The sequence below is a fragment of the Haematobia irritans genome, chromosome 5, assembly GCF_050003625.1.
Source record: "Haematobia irritans isolate KBUSLIRL chromosome 5, ASM5000362v1, whole genome shotgun sequence".
In the NCBI taxonomy this organism is placed as follows: domain Eukaryota; kingdom Metazoa; phylum Arthropoda; class Insecta; order Diptera; family Muscidae; genus Haematobia; species Haematobia irritans.
This window is the reverse complement of record NC_134401.1, coordinates 43,420,949-43,435,799: the sequence shown is the minus strand read 5'-3', so window position 1 is coordinate 43,435,799 and position 14,851 is coordinate 43,420,949. Positions and strand designations below refer to the sequence as shown.

General features: G+C 32.2%; 3 long non-coding RNA genes across 3 annotated transcripts; all 3 read right to left on the bottom strand.

Moving 5' to 3' along the window:
• Positions 1-4,251: 4,251 nt before the first annotated feature.
• On the bottom strand, positions 4,252-5,025 carry LOC142241709 (uncharacterized). The gene is made up of 2 exons (XR_012723772.1): positions 4,523-5,025; positions 4,252-4,465 (listed from the first exon to the last, which is right to left on the bottom strand). It is a non-coding gene; the product is annotated as an uncharacterized LOC142241709 (long non-coding RNA).
• A 337-nt stretch (positions 5,026-5,362) lies between these two features.
• Positions 5,363-6,393, bottom strand: LOC142238339 (uncharacterized). The gene is made up of 3 exons (XR_012722702.1): positions 6,093-6,393; positions 5,635-6,025; positions 5,363-5,577 (listed from the first exon to the last, which is right to left on the bottom strand). It is a non-coding gene; the product is annotated as an uncharacterized LOC142238339 (long non-coding RNA).
• A 4-nt stretch (positions 6,394-6,397) lies between these two features.
• On the bottom strand, positions 6,398-7,576 carry LOC142238340 (uncharacterized). The gene is made up of 3 exons (XR_012722704.1): positions 7,251-7,576; positions 7,089-7,193; positions 6,398-7,023 (listed from the first exon to the last, which is right to left on the bottom strand). It is a non-coding gene; the product is annotated as an uncharacterized LOC142238340 (long non-coding RNA).
• Positions 7,577-14,851: the final 7,275 nt, after the last annotated feature.

Sequence of the window (14,851 nt, the reverse complement as noted above, 5' to 3'; positions counted from 1 at the left end):
ATTTATGAAAATTAAGCAGTATACACTCAAAAAAAGGCATGTCCTGTTACAAAGATTTTGTCTTTACTTTAAAAATTTACTTTTTCCCTTTCCTTTTTTTTCCTTTTTTTTTAAATCCGAGCCAAAGAAGCGGAGAATACTAGTAAGGATATTTTTAAGACACATTTTTTTTTTAAATTTCGGTTTTGTGTACTTCTTTCTAGGAAGCGAATTTTAAGTTTTCATTTTTTCAGCTTTTGTTCTCCATGTGCTATTAAAATCCTTTAAAACTAGTTAACAACTTTATTTTCCAAATTCAGACTCGACTTCCAGTATACTCATAGAAAAAGTCTGCTAAAAACAGCAGTAGATGTCTGCTGTTATATTTTTGTACTTCACGGCCTAATGAACAACAATTTATAAAATGTTTATACCCTGCGCCACACTGTTGAACAGGGTATTATAAGTTAGTGCATATGTTTGCAACACCCAGAAGGAGACGAGATAGACACATGGTGTCTTTGGCAAAAATGCTTAGGGTGGGCTCCTGAGTCGATATAGCCATGTCCGTCTGTCCGTGAACACATTTTTGTAATCAAAGTCTAGGTCGCAATTTAAGCCCAATCGACTTCGAATTTGGCACAAGTTTGTGTTTTGGGTCAGAATAGAACCCTATTCATTTTGGAAGAAATCGGTTCAGATTTAGATATAGCTCCCATATATATCTTTCGTCCACTTATACGGCCCTAGAAGCCAGATTTTAACCCAAATTTGGTAGAAATTTTGCACTAGGAGTACAATTGGTAGTATAGTCAAATGTGCCAAATTTTATTGAAATCGGTTCAGATTTAGATATAGCACCCATATATATCTTTCGTCCGATTTAGACTCATATGACAACAGAGGCCAAAGTTTACTACCGATTTTCGTGAAGTTTTGCACAGAGAGTAGAATTAACATTCTAGCAATGCTTGGTAAATTTGATTGAAATCGATTCAGATTTAGGTGTCGTTATGTGTGTTAAATTTGAAGGATTGAGATTTTATCAAAATGTGGATCTAAATACAAAGTTGTGTATATTATAGTCTGCCCCGCCAGACTTCAGATTTTCTTATTATTATTATTATTATTATTTTTTTTTGACTAAAATTATGTTTCGTCCCATAAAGTTAGATTCAAATATTAAGTACATAGATTTTGTTGAAGTGTATACAATTTTGTCTAAATCGGTGCAGATTCAAATTCATGCATATGGGAATATCAACCTTTATATAGCTCGCAACAAACTTGAGATGGTATCAATGAATTTGGTCCACAATGAAGGGTATAATACATTATTTTTTTATTAAACATAGGAACGACATTGGCCTGAATTCGAAACATAGAGTACAAGTACACACACTTTTTCATTAGAAATAAGTTGTTTTAGCACACTATACGAGTGCTGGAGATCATGATCGCACTGAATAATCCATGTAGACGGTATTTCCCGTGATTGTTATGGTAATATTACATGGGACAAACTGTTTTTGAAGATTTCCAAAAGCATAGTGCCCTCTATACTCTATAAATCGGAGCCATAACATGTCCAAAAAACGACCCCCAGACCATAATATTACCCCCACCATTATTGAAGGAACTGTTTTTATTTCTTGGATTAAGACTTTTCTTTGGACCTTCGTACTAAACTTCCACCACCCGAGCCATGCAATTTAAACTTTGATTTGTAGGAAAATAAAACACATTTCACTGATTCTCATGCCATTTAAGGTGTTTTTGTAAAAATTTAAGGCGCGGTTAAATTTTTTCGAACTCCATAATTATTGTGAGTCTCACGAAATACAGAGAAGGCCTTTGACGAAATGTCCAAATGAAATCGTCACTTCCGTGAGAGTTCCTTTATTGGAAGTTGTTAGAGACGCTACATTTAAAGTTGGGCCACTAGATATTTCTACATAATTCGATACATATTCCTGTTTTTGTTGCAGTGAAACAAAATTTAAACAAATACTTCCGTTTTGTTTATTTACATTTGCTTTTGTTTCTTCTTCTTTTCAGTATGTGACATTCACTTGAGATGTGTTCCTCCCCAGTATTTTAGTTAGTTGCCAATTCATATTTTGACAACTACAAAATTCGCATATAATGGTGACTCTGGTGCGACTTGCACTGATAGTTGCACTGGATAGAACACCAGTGCAACGATTGCCATACAAAAGTTCTATCCAGTGCAAAAAGAAAACAGCCCTAATATTCATGTCTAATGTGCCGTCCAGACTATAAGTAAAATATCGATAAATGTGTTATCGATCTCAATAACAAGCTGCAGGATCGAGTCTTCAAACGTAACTTATATTGTGGACAATATCTAGGATATCTAGTACTAAGCACCTTATGCTTATCTAGTACTAAGCACCTTATGCTTAGTACTAAGTTCGTTTCTGCGAAAAACGAATATCTTCATCTATCTCCGTAAATAGGATCTCAAACCCTGGGATGTTAACTTATTTATGCGAAATAATATACCCGCCTATTTTTTCGTGCTAAAAATCCAAGTTTGTCTAAATATGTGTTTGAAAATGCTGAAAACAAAGATTTCGCATTTATTCCGCGCTAACGTTTTTTATATGGAGTATAACAGTTTTTCGTGCGAAAACGTGATCTTAGTTCTAGACTTTATGGACGGCGCATAAGTAGTCGAAACACATTCCAGATATTGTCCACACTATAAGTTGTGTTCGAATTCGTCAGTTTTATTTACATCCTATTATCAGTTTAAAATGGATTTTTTGTGAATTCCTTGTTTTATGAGACCAACAGAAAGAAACTCAACGCAAAAGTGTTTACAAGTAATCTTTAAGATATTTAAAGTTTTGTTGTTTGTTGTTATGTTCTTATTTATTGATATGTTTAATAAGATTATTATTTTTAAATTGTGTGTAGTGTATTATCCCTGCCAGTATTTCAAAGCTCCATTTCATCCTCATCGCTTATCACAGACTCGTAAATATCACTACAACAATCGCCAACTGTGATGGGGAAGCATATCAAAAAGTACAAAATGTTGATTTAAGTAACTGTATAAGGCCTTTGTAAGGCTTATGGCGTTTTCTTTTCTTATGAAAAATGCGCACTTTTTTTGCATTTTGGCCGGAAAATGTACTTTTTAGGTTCTTTTCTAAAAAAACAGGCAAAAGTGCGAAAAGGCTTCGAATTCTGTTGTGAAAATAGTGCCACGCATAGAGGCAAATTACGGGCATTTTCAGCACTGCCAACAAACGAGAGTGCTGCGATTGCCCTGTTTCCTTCTTTGAATTCTTTTCTGCCCGCTGAAATGATAGCATTTTTTTAGGTTGCTGGTAACATTTTAAAAATACGCATTCTGTACAGACAAAATGACGGCAAAGCACTTTTTTCAGAAAAGAAAACACCATTAGTTGCATATGAAAATAAATAAATTAAATTAAGATGTACATGAAAGTATTTTGCCATCACTATTCTTAGAAGAGCTATTTTATATTTTGTGAAACGCCAAGCGCAACTAGCTTAAGGCCGGTATGCACCTCTAGCGAAATTTTCGGTAGCAAAAATTTATTTAAGTCTACAACAACAAAAACAGGGCTGTGAACACAACCCAATAAACACAAACGTTTGAAAAATGCTACATTTCAACAATTTTTCAAACATTTTTTCAAAGGATTAGGGTAATATTCAAGTTGAGAAATTGTTGAGAAAATCGCGTTCTCAACAAAAAACAGACATTACCCTCAACAGTGAAATTCAACACATTAGCAATAATATCTCAAGTGTTATCCTCAAATTGAAATATATCGCTACTCAATAATTTGTCAAACAATTTTCGATGCGAGTCAAATTCAAAATTAACATCGTTGCAAATACTTTTCAACCTGAATTTGTATGAATGATATCCCCACTTCAAATTGAAAGTCAAAGCCAAAAGTCTATGCATTTTGTATAATTTATTCATTTTCATCAAAATAAAATATATAATAATACCCCTGCCAACATTTTTTGAATTTGGGGACTCTTTTGAGAATCCCCACTACGTCGAAAACAATCATATACGACATCAAAAACTCGTCGGAAAAGCGCCGTCACTATTGAGAAGTTGTACCACGCCAAGTTACTACAAAAATGTTTCGCATGAGTGCAATTATTAGGTGCCTTTATAGATCGATTTAGAACGACGCCAATAAGGGACCCTCCAAACAATCAGAAAAAGTGCATTTTAAGATAGTTGTAAAAGAATCATTGTGGTCGAGTAAAACACGTTTGTTTAGATATTTATTAATTTGATTAAACAATTACTAATTATTAAAAATATAACATTTATACCACTATCACATTACATTTAACATAATTTTTGGCATTAATGATGATGTTGAGTTACAAGTAGCGAGTTACATGTTGCTGCGTCTATCAACCAGTGTTTTTATTCCATGGAGGCAGCGTGTCTGTAAAATATCTGAAAAACAATCACTTTATTCCATTTGGAAAATCACCAAATTGTTCACCAATATACCTTTCACAATTTTAAGCGTATAATCTATGTTTTCAGAACTTTATTTTCGTTTTTATTTAATTAAAATATAACAAACTGGTTGCGCTTGGCGTTTCACAAAAAAATGGCTTTTTTAACAGTAGGGATGGCAAATTACTTGCATGTACTTTTTGATGTACCTTTTCATGATGGTTGAAGTGACATTTACGAGTCTGTGGTAACGATGAGGTTGAAATGGAACTTTGAAATGCTGGCAGGGACACTACACTACATAATACACTACAATACCAATTGATATATACCCTGCCAAAATTTTTTGAATTTGGGGGCGCTTCTGAGAATCCCCAGTACGTCGAAAACAATCATATACGATATCAAAAACTCGTCGGAAAAGCGCCGTCACTATTGAGAAGTTGTACCACGCCAAGTTACTACAAAAAGGTTTCGCATGAGTGCAATTATTAGGTGCCTTTATAGATCAATTTAGAACGACGCCAATAAGAGACCCTCCAAACAATCAGAAAAAGCACATTTTAAGATAGTGGTAAAAGAATCATTGTGGTCGAGTAAAACACGTTTGTTTAGATATTTATTAATTTGATTAATCCCTGCCAACATTTTTTGAATTTGGGGACTCTTTTGAGAATCCCCACTACGTCGAAAACAATCATATACGACATCAAAAACTCGTCGGAAAAGCGCCGTCACTATTGAGAAGTTGTACCACGCCAAGTTACTACAAAAATGTTTCGCATGAGTGCAATTATTAGGTGCCTTTATAGATCAATTTAGAACGACGCCAATAAGGGACCCTCCAAACAATCAGAAAAAGTGCATTTTAAGATAGTTGTAGAAGAATCATTGTGGTCGAGTAAAACACGTTTGTTTAGATATTTATTAATTTGATTAAACATTTACAAATTCTTAAAAATATAACATTTATACCACTATCACATTACATTTAACATAATTTTTGGCATTAATGATGATGTTGAGTTACAAGTAGCGAGTTACATGTTGCTGCGTCTATCAACCAGTGTTTTTTTTTCCATGGAGGCAGCGTGTCTGTAAAATATCTGAAAAACAATCACTTTATTCCATTTGGAAAATCACCAAATTGTTCACCAATATACCTTTCACAATTTTAAGCGTATAATCTATGTTTTCAGAACTTTATTTTCGTTTTTATTTAATTAAAATATAACAAGCTGGTTGCGCTTGGCGTTTCACAAAAAAATGGCTTTTTTAACAGTAGGGATGGCAAATTACTTGCATGTACTTTTTGATGTACCTTTTCATGATGGTTGAAGTGACATTTACGAGTCTGTGGTAACGATGAGGTTGAAATGGAACTTTGAAATGCTGGCAGGGATCATTTACAAATTCTTAAAAATATAACATTTATACCACATCACATCACATTTAACATATTTTTTGCATTAATGATGATGTAGAGTTACAAGTAGCGAGTTACATGTTGCAGCGTCTATCAGCCAGTGTTTTTATTCGATGGAGGCAGCGTGTCTGTAAAATATTTGAAAAACAATCACTTTATTCCATTTGGAAAATCAAAAATTGTTCACCAATATACCTTTCACAATTTTAAGCGTAAAATCTATGTTTTCAGAACTTTATTTTCGTTTTTATTTAAATAAAATATAACAAGCTGGTTGCGCTTGGCGTTTCACAAAAAATAAAATGGCTTTTGTAAAAGTAGTGATGGCAAAATACATGTATGAAGTACATTTTGTACTTTATGACATGCTGCCCCCCATCACAGTAGGATGGTTGTAGTGACATTTACGAGTCTGTGGTAGCGATGAAGATGAAATGGAACTTTGAAATGCTGGCAGGGTAATAATCTTATTAAACATATCAACAAATAAGAACAAAAAAAAAAAAAAAAAAAAAAAACAACAAAACTTTAAATATCTTAAACATTATTAGAAAACTCTTTTGCATTGATAATTCGATTTCCTTCCTATTGGTTCCTTCCTTTTATTAACATGCGGGCAATTTGAAATTAGGAACGTACTGGACCGCTTGTTAGAATTGATTTCCAGCAGAAGGAATTCACAAAATATCCATTTTACGCCCATTTTCATGTAGCTCCGTTATGCTTTAACTGCCAGTTAACAGAAAGAAAAATGGAAATATCTTTTCTCCGGTTAACTTTAACTGAAAAATTTTCAGCAGTTAAGTTTCTAACTGGCGTTTGGAATATATACGCAAAATGACAGATATGTAGATATCACGGTTTAAAAGTTCGTTAGCTAACGTAGCACTAACAGAGCTTCATGAAAATGGGGGTTAAACTGATAATAGCATATGAATTAAACTGACGATGTGATGCACATTTTCATCCAGAAGTTGTTGATTTCAACAATTTGTTGTTTTTAACAATTTTAATTGGTTGCACTTGTAACGTTTCTGGAAACTTTTTCTTGTCGATAAGCCACTCATTTTTCATTGGTCAGCTTCTTATTGTTTGCAAGAATGTGGCATCCAAAGATTTTAGTTTTCTGCAAAGAGATTTAAATTTAGTGACTTCTTTAAAGTGTTGATTTAATTTTTCATATTGACGTACCAATTATTATAAACTATTTGAGCAGTTCCAGTTAATTGTCCACCATTTTTTCATTGGTCAGCTTTTTAATGTTTTCAAGAACGTAGAATCCATAATTTTAGTTTTCTGCAAAGAGATATACATTTAGTGACTTCCTTAAGTTTTATTTAATTTTTTATTTACCTATTTTTATAAACTATTTGGTTATTTGTCTAAAATTTTCCATTTTTTTTTATTTCTTGCAATTGACCACGAACTTCGTTGCACAAATAAGTATTGAAAACCACATGGTTTTTTCGTTGCATTTTAGGGTAGTGTTTTGTCAAAGTTTTCTCATATTATCTTCAACACCTTTTCAAAGATTTCGTCAACATTTTGGCAAATTGGAAGTAATTCGCAAACAATTTGAAGATGTATTGAAGATGAGCTATTTCAAGTCAAGTTGAATTTATGTTGAAAATTATATTTACCCTCAAACTGAAATGTTGTTGCATTTGAAAAACGCTCATCCTGTGTTTACCCTGCCAGCATTTCAAAGTTCCATTTCAACCTCATCGTTACCACAGACTCGTAAATGTCACTTCAACCATCATGAAAAGGTACATCAAAAAGTACATGCAAGTAATTTGCCATCCCTACTGTTAAAAAAGCCATTTTTTTGTGAAACGCCAAGCGCAACCAGCTTGTTATATTTTAATTAAATAAAAACGAAAATAAAGTTCTGAAAACATAGATTATACGCTTAATGCGCTTTACAGACTATCAGTTATTCCGGACGTAATGTCGGTGTTTGTAAAGAATCTTATAGTGTGTCGGATCGATACGACATGTCGGCGATGACTAAATAATCGGTAAATGTGTTATCGATCCCATAAACATGCAGCAGTATCGATTATGCCTTCGGACTTAACTTATATTGTGCACAATATATGGGATATGTTCGACACGAGCACTGTCGTCCGGAATAACTGATAGTCTGTAAAGCTCATAAAATTGTGAAAGGTATATTGGTGAACAATTTGGTGATTTTCCAAATGGAATAAAGTGATTGTTTTTCAGATATTTTACAGACACGCTGCCTCCATGGAATAAAAACACTGGTTGATAGACGCAGCAACATGTAACTCGCTACTTGTAACTCAACATCATCATTAATGCCAAAAATTATGTTAAATGTAATGTGATAGTGGTATAAATGTTATATTTTTAAGAATTTGTAAATGTTTAATCAAATTAATAAATATCTAAACAAACGTGTTTTACTCGACCACAATGATTCTTTTACAACTATCTTAAAATGCACTTTTTCTGATTGTTTGGAGGGTCCCTTATTGGCGTCGTTCTAAATTGATCTATAAAGGCACCTAATAATTGCACTCATGCGAAACATTTTTGTAGTAACTTGGCGTGGTACAACTTCTCAATAGTGACGGCGCTTTTCCGACGAGTTTTTGATGTCGCATATGATTGTTTTCGACGTAGTGGGGATTCTCAAAAGAGTCCCCAAATTCAAAAAATGTTGGCAGGGTTATTGGGAAATTTTAAACCGGCTAATAGCTTTTAAAAATTGTTAATATATTGTTACGTTTTTTATTTAGGCGTTTTTAATTACCCGACAATTAAAACACAGTTCTTTTAAATAACGACAATCTACAATTTATTTACTATGACTTCACATTTTACAATTCGTTCACACTGAAGTTATTCGTTTGACGCTTTAATTAAGACTGACTCGTTAGCAGCATGCGAGCGCTTTTATATATGACGGTGTGGCAATACGAGAACATTCTGGTAGCACTACAATATTCTGGCAACGCCAGAACATTCTTAGACAATGCTAGAAGGATCTACGACCATTAAGTTGTTCATCTGGTGGCTGCCAAACACATACACACTCACATAGATATATGCTCGCATTACTACAACAACAATGACAATAGACAATGAGATGAAATGAGAATGCAGAATAACAAAGCAAAGGGGTTGCTATTCTATGAGAGAGTAAGAACTAACATTTCGGTAAGCAAACAAAAGAACATAAAAGAAATTCAGGAAAATACTAGAAAATGAATAGATGATTCCAACAAGTGATAGCGAAATGTTATCGTTACAATTTGAAATTTTAAATTAACGGAAACTAATTTAAATAAACTTATATCTATAATTATCAAATTCGTAACAATATGTTCCAAATATTCCTCAAATAAATTGTTTATTATTTACAGACCTTTTAAAACTTTTACGCACACAATGATTGTAATAAATGTTTGCTGCCAAAATATGCTTTTGACAACCCTGTTATTTTCATTAGAGGTGCGTACCAGCTTACGAAATTGAACGCTACCGAAAATTTCGTTAGCATAAATAGCAATGCATTTCTTATGGGAATGAAATTTTTCGCTAGAGGTGCATACCGGCCTTTATTATAATTTATTTAAATAAAAACGAAAATAAAGTGCTGAAAACATAGTTATTACGCACCTTTAAGGGGAGTACTATGTTCGGGGTTTTCACCAAAATACTAAATCAACCCTTGTGTATGTGATAACACTGGAAGCGATACCAGCGTGATGAGGTCCCGTGGGACCTACAATAAAAAAAGGATGGTAGAGAGGTTATCCCTACGATATTTTTCGATCATTTACTGTAGGTGGACTCTTCTATAATGCACAAATTGCATATATAAACATTTGGTTGTAAATATAGAGTTTTATTTAATTTTTAATAGGATACAGATAATTTTAAAATTTTTGATTAGTATACTAGTGGCCCTGATGTTTGACGCAGGCGTGGTACCTATAAGTATCCTTATATGTACCAAGCAACAATATATTGTTTTTGTAGTTGAATGTTCTTAACAACCTGGATTTTTGAAGGAAAAACAATACGATTTTTTTAGTGGCGTTCGTTTTGCTCGCAGTATTATGTGCACAGTGGTTGTTTCAACCTTGGTCCAAATTGAGGCACATCTTGCCAAATTCCAGGAGCCGATAGGTCTGAAAAATGTATAGATATATAAAAACTTATTTCGACCACGATTTCCATGAAGTTCAAATAACTTTTTTTGCACTTTTACTCTCACTATATTGGATATATCAACGGAAAGGCCGGTACTATGTTCATTCTTGCGAAAAATTTTTATGGAAACCATTATTTCGCACATAGAAAGCGGCGTTTTTTTAGGTAGCTTGGAGCGTTATTTTACAGGGAGCGAAATTGGATTAAGTTGGTGGTTGCTGCTTGTTTTTACAAAATAACATTTTATTTTTCCTTGGGCAATTGATCTGCTATTCCTTTGATCCTTTGTATAGTTTCGGAACAAAAATATGGTCCGTATTTGATTTATAAACCCGCACAAATAGTTTTTAATAAATAAATTATTTCTTAATTCACATTGCAAATGGCGCCGTGCTATAAACGTCAGTTTTTCAACACGAAAAAACAAAGTATCACAAATGGAAAAAATTTCGCAAATTTTTCGCATTTTTTGGTTTTGTATGGAGTTTCAACGCGAAAAACGAACAGAGTACCGGCCTGAAGACATAAAATTATGTACTACCAAGCAACGAAACCAATGGAAACTTCAAAAATGACAAATTCTTCCAAATAACGGTATTTTCTGAAAGGATGTTAGTGTTATTAATTGTTCCAAATACGAAAATCGCAATATCTTTACACTGCTTTTTAAACTGTGCTAAAACCATCCCAATAAACACAGGACGAGCGTTTTTCAAATGCAACAACTTTTCAGTTTGAAGGCCGGTATGCACCTTTAGCGAAAAATTTCATTCCCATAAGAAATGCATTGCTATTTATGCTAACGAAATTTTCGGTAGCGTTCAATTTCGTAAGCTGGTACGCACCTCTAATGAAAATAACAGGGTTGTCAAAAGCATATTTTGGCAGCAAACATATAATTTATTACAATCATTGTGTGCGTAAAAGTTTTAAAAGGTCTGTAAATAATAAACAATTTATTTGAGGAATATTTGGAACATATATTAACAATTTTTAAAAGCGATTAGCTGGTTTAAAATTTGTGTACACAGCCCTGTTTTTTTGTTGTAGACTTAAATAAATTTTTGCTACCGAAAATTTCGCTAGAGGTGCATACCGGCCTTGAGGGTAAATATAATTTTCAACATAAATTCAACTTGACTCGAAATAGCTCATCTTCAATACATCTTCAAATTGTTTGCGAATTACTTCCAATTTGCCAAAATGTTGACGAAATCTTTGAAAAGGTGTTGAAAATAATATGAGAAAACTTTGACAAAACACTACCCTAAAATGCAACGAAAAAACCATGTGGTTTTCAATACTTATTTGTGCAAGGAAGTTACTAAATGTATATCTCTTTGCAGAAAACTAAAATTATGGATTCTACGTTCTTGAAAACATTAAAAAGCTGACAGACGAAAAAAATGGTGGACAATTAACTGGAACTGCTTCCAATAGTTTATAATAATTGGTACGTCAATAAGAAAAATTAAATCAACACTTTAGAGAAGTCACTAAATTTAAATCTCTTTGCAGAAAACTAAAATCTTTGGATGCTACATTCTTGCAAACATTAAGAAGCTGACCAATGAAAAATGAGTGGCTTATCGACAAGAAAAAGTTTCCAGAAACATTACAAGTACAACCAATTAAAATTGTTAAAAACAACAAATTGTTGAAATCAACAACTTCTGGATGAAAATGTGCATCACATCGTCAGTTTAATTCATATGCTATTATCAGTTTAAAATGGATATTTTGTGAATTTCTTCTGCTGGGAATCAATTCTAACACGCGGTCCAGTACGTTCCTAATTTCAAATTGCCCGTATGTTAATAAATTTTAATGCTGTTTTATGACACCAAAAGGAAGGAAATCGAATTATCAATGCAAACGTGTTTACTAATAATGTTTAAGATATTTAAAGTTTTTTTTTTTTCTTATTTGTTGATATGTTTAATAAGATTATTATATATCAATTGGTATTGTAGTGTATTATGTAGTGCAGTGTATTTTTATATATTTTATTTTGAAGAAAATGAATAAATTATACAAAATTCATAGAATTTTGGCTTTGACTTTCAATTTGAAGTGGGGATATCATTCATACAAATTTAGGTTGAAAAGTATTTGCAACGATGTTAAATTTGAATTTGACTCGCATCGAAAATTGTTTGACAAATTATTGAGTAGCGATGCATTTCAATTTGAGGATAACACTTGAGATATTATTGCTAATGTGTTGAATTTCACTGTTGAGGGTAATGTCTGTTTTTTGTTGAGAACGCGATTTTCTCAACAATTTCTCAACTTGAATATTACCCTAATCCTTTGAAAAAATGTTTGAAAAATTGTTGAAATTTAGCATTTTTCAAACGTTTGTGTTTATTGGGATTGGACCTCATCACGCAGAATCGCACTAAACTTTTTCAAATACCCATAAAAACCGATTTAATGATTCAATCACATAAAAATTTAAAGTTTTCAACTTAAAACACTTCAGTACAAGAAGTCATAAACCATCAAGCTGAAATTCATATAAAAGATAAAGTTATGTATGAATAAAAATCAAAAAGGTCCAGCGGGACCTCATCACGCACAGAAGGGTTAAAAGTACAAATATATTTATGAAGACGATTATATTTTGATCAAGTCTTTTCAAATAATGGATGGAAAAGATCCAAGGAATTGGTTGCATATAACTTTATATTTCTAAATTAATTAATAAAAAAAGTAACCGTGAAAATAAGCTGGTTTTCAGCTTGAAAACTGAACATAGTACTCAGCTTAAAATTGTGAAAGGTATATGGTGAACAATTTTCGACTTTCCAAATGGAAAAAAGTGATTGATTTTTCAGATATTTTTTCCAGATACGCTGCCTCCATTGAAAATAAAAACACCGGCTGATAGACGCTGCAACATGTAACTTGCCACTTGTAACTCATAATCATGTTTTACTTGACCACAATGCTTCTTTTACAATCACCTTAAAATGTACTTTTTGCTGATGGTTTGAAGAGGCTCTTATTGGCGGCGTTCTAAATTGATCTAAAAAGGCACCTAATAATTGCACTGATGAGAAACTTTTTTGTAGTAACTTGGCGTGGTGCAACTTCTCAATAGTGACGGCGCTTTTACGACGAGGTTTTGATGTCGTATACGATTGTTTTCGACGTGGTGGAGATTCTCAGTAGTGTCGCCAAATTAAAAAAAAAATGTTGGCAGGGATGTAGTTTAGTGTATTATTAGATTTATTTTGACGAAAATGAATAAATTATAGAAAATTCATAGAATTTTGGCTTTGACTTTCAATTTGAAGTTGGGATAATACAAATTTTGGTTGAAAAGTATTTACAAAGATGTTAATTTTTAATTTGACTCTCATCGTTTGAGAAATTATTGAGTAGCGATGCATTTCAATTTGAGGATAACACTTGCGAAATTATTGCTATTGTGTTGAATTTTACTGTTTAGGATAATGTCTGGTTTTTATTGAGAACGCGATGTTATCAACAATTTCTCAACTTGAATATTACACTAATCCTTTGAAAAAACGAAGTAGGGATCGATTTTTAAAATCCCGAATCCCGCGATTTTTTTGGGATCCCGAAATATTCGGCATTCTTTAAATATTTTAAGTAATAACAATCTACAGCACCAAAAAATTGATAAGTTTAATTCAATGTTATTAACAAAAAACATAAATGTAAATTAAAAAGCAATTTCAAATTCCTATCATACTCAGCGTTACCGTTGGGAATATTCAAAAAGTGGCAAATGTCAATAAAAAGTGGCACATTCTTTTTATTAACTTATACCAAAAAAAACTTAAAAAATTAATGCCGGTATGAGGTAAAATAAAAATATATTTAGCGTATTCATACAAATTAGAAATTATTTTTAAGCGTTTATAAAATCGTCGGGCTTTTTAATTATATCTTCAAATTCATTCACGATATCAAAATAATGTATATGATCATTGGTTTTTCAGTAATGGGGATCTAAGAATTTTGTATTATTAAATTTTTTATCATTTATGTAAATTCATGATAAAATTTTAGAATTTAAGTTTTAACTGTAATATTATCCGTTATTGGATGTTTTCTAAAATAATTTGGCTTCATGGTCTATTTATTTTTATAGTCGATATCTGCTAAATCACTAATTCCAATTTAACTCTTTTTTAAAAAAATTGTGTACAATATTTTTGTTAAATATATTATATCAGAATTTTAGTCTGTCGAACTGGAACAATCAGTTCCCAAGAGTGATTGCAAACTTTTTTTTAGCTGCGCTCTCATGGGATCCATCATCAATTATTCTTTGCAGTCGTACTACAAACCTTAAACATTTTCTTAATTATCATAGAAACGATATTTAAATCCACAATAAATTTGACATATTCAGAATACGCTTTACTAACCTAAATTTAATCATATTGTTACGAATTTGATATTTCTAGACAAGGCATATTAAAGAGGTAAAGTCATGCAATCAGGTGACTAATATCGACATTCATCTTGTCAAAGGCTTTGTTTACGTTTAGTAGGTTTGTTTACATTCTTTGTGTACATAAATATTACAATACAACAACACTACACATCAAAGACAATAAACTTGAGGAAGATAGGAAATTGGCTTGCGTCATACCAAATGTTGCATTTACCATGTTAGTTCCATACATGTTTGTAATTTTTTATTTGTTTTTCGTTTTTATTTTTTAAATGAAAAACTTAATTTTCTTAATGAAACACTGTTAAATTTGAGGCAACAACAAAAAAAT